The following is a 2,754-nucleotide window of genomic DNA, read 5'->3' on the forward strand; positions in this document are numbered from 1 at the left end:
GTATATTCTCTAACATGGTGGAGGACACTATTGAGGTATTTATGGATGATTTTTTAGTAGTAGGTAATACTTTCAATGACTGTTTATTGAACCTTAGCAGGACTTTGCAGAGTTGTGAAGAGGCTAACCTAGTCTTGAACTGGGAAAAATGTCACTTTATAGTCAAAGAGGGTATTGTGCTGGCCACAAAATTTCTGAAAAGGGTTGGAGGTGGACAAGGCCAAGATAGAGGTGATTGAGAAACTACCTCCTCCTATCTCTTTAAGGGTGTCCATAGCTTCCTGGGTAACATAGGTTTTTGTAGGTATTTTATTAAGGATTTATCTAAAATTGCATACCCTTTGTGTATGTTATTGGAAAATGAGATAAAGTTCTACTTTGATGAGGCGTGCATCAAAGCATTTGAGTGCTTGATGGAAAAGTTGATCTCAACCTCAGTGATTGTTGCCCCTGATTGGTCTACCCCATTTGAGATCATATGTGATTCTAGTGATGTTGCCTTGGGGGTTATGCTAGGGTAAAAGTACAACAAAATCTTTTATCCCATATACTATGCCAGCAAAGTGATAAATGCAACCTAGAAAAATTAGACTTTCACCAAGAAGAAACTGTTAGAAGTACTGTATGCATTTGAAAAATTTAGAACGTACCTTTTGGGTACCAAGGTAATAGTGCACACTAACCATGTAGCCTTGCGATATTTGATGACCAAGAAGGATGCTAATCCAAGGTTAATCAGATGGGTCCTATTGCTCCAAGATTTTTATTTTGAGGTGAAGGACCATAAAGGGAATGAAATTCAAGTAGTTGACCACTTGTCCAGACTGATGAAAGTAAAGACAATGATGATCTTGACATTGATGATTCCTTTCCGGATGAACAGGTTTTGGCTGCCACTCTTGATCTTATTCTTGGTTTGCTGATTATGCTAACTATCTTGTTAGTGATCTTATGCCTGAAGACCTTACTTTCCACCAGCGAAAGAAGTTCTTACATGATACTAACAGGTACTTTTGGGATGAACCATACTTATTTAGGATGTGTGCTGACAATGTCATTAGGAGGTGCATCCCAAAAGTAGAGATGTTAAGCATTTTGGAGTCCTGTCACTCCTCATAAGTAGGTGAACACCATATGTACAGTGCAAAAGATATTGTAATGTGGATACTACTGGCTTACTATCTACAAAGATGCACATGACTTGGTGAAGAGTTATGACCAGTGCCGAAGGCAAGGGAACATATCTAGGTATTAAAAGCTACATATGATACCAATCCTAGAAATAGAGTTGTTTGATGTATGGGGCATCAATTTCACAGGGCCATTTATGAGCTCATATAGGATGAAATACATTCTTGTAGTGGTTGATTATGTCTCAAAATGGGTGGAAGCTGTCGCCTGACTAGATAATGAGAGCAAGAGTGTTGCTGGTTTTCTGCGAAGAAATATTTTTTCCATATTTGGGACTTCTAAGGCTATCATTAGTGATGGGGGCTCCCATTTCTACAATAAGATCTTTTAAACTCTGCTAGCAAAATATGGTGTACGATAACACAAGGTCTTTACTCCATACCATCCCTAATATAGTGGGCAGGTTGAGGTTCAAATTGAGAAATCAAGGAGATTATAGCCAAGTCTGTAAATTCCAATAGGACTGATGGGAAAGAAAGCTAGATGATGCTCTTTGGGCATATCAGACAGCTTTCAAAACAACCATTGGTATATCCCCATACCAATTAGAATTTGGAAAGGCATGTCATTTGCCAGTGGAGCTGGAATATAAGGGATTGTAGGCCTTGAAAAAGTTGAACTTAAATTGGAGTGAAGCTACGTATATGAGTCTAGATAAAACTAATGATATAGATGAGTTTCTCTTGTGAGAGTGCTACTCTTTACAAAGAAAGTATGACACTATACCCTGATAGGCATATTGAGCAGCACCAATTTAGTAGTGGGAACAAAGTGTTGCTATTTAATTCAATGCTGAGGTTGTTTCCAGGAAAGCTAAGGTCAAAGTGGTTTAGAAATTTCACCATCACACAAGTATTTGCTCATGGAGCAGTTGAACATGAAGCTCAAGATGGTCATAGGTTCAAAGTGAATGGACAGCGAGTGAAGCGATACTTGGGATCTCCTAATGAAGTGAAAGTGTTTGAAGAACTCCAACTTGATGAAGTCTGAGTAATAAAGGGACTTGCATCGTGCCACGACATTAAATTAAGCACTGCTTGGGATTCCACCCAAGGATTGTATTAGTATTAGATAGGTTAAATTTTGTTATTTAATGTTTTATAGTGTCATGGTGTGTTCAGTAAGTGCAGGGTATCAAAGGAAGATAAAAACATTAAAAAGTAGCCAAGGTTCCCCATCACGGGAACTTATACAATCTATATAGGGCACCACATCCCGTAGTGGTGAGGCATAGTGCGTAGAGTCTTAAGGAACTCTAGGATTACGGGAGGGATTAGAGTCTGTTTTGAACTTCACATACTGTTTTGTCTTCCATGAATCCCAAGTAAAGTCCCCATCTTTTTTGTTAAGTCCATGAGTACGGTAGGAATGACGGTCCGTGATGGACTTCACGGATCATTTTTCCCTTCTTGAGACACAGATCAACCCACGTCTGTTTTGTCAAACTCACATGTCATGAGAGGGGAGTACGATCTGTGGTGCTCTTAATGAGTATACACCACAGTTAGTGAAGCCTAGTTGACTAAACCTTATTTAGTCGACCCAGTTTCGACCCAGATGATA

The sequence above is a fragment of the Solanum dulcamara genome, chromosome 5 (assembly GCF_947179165.1).
Source record: "Solanum dulcamara chromosome 5, daSolDulc1.2, whole genome shotgun sequence".
Lineage (NCBI taxonomy): Eukaryota > Viridiplantae > Streptophyta > Magnoliopsida > Solanales > Solanaceae > Solanum > Solanum dulcamara.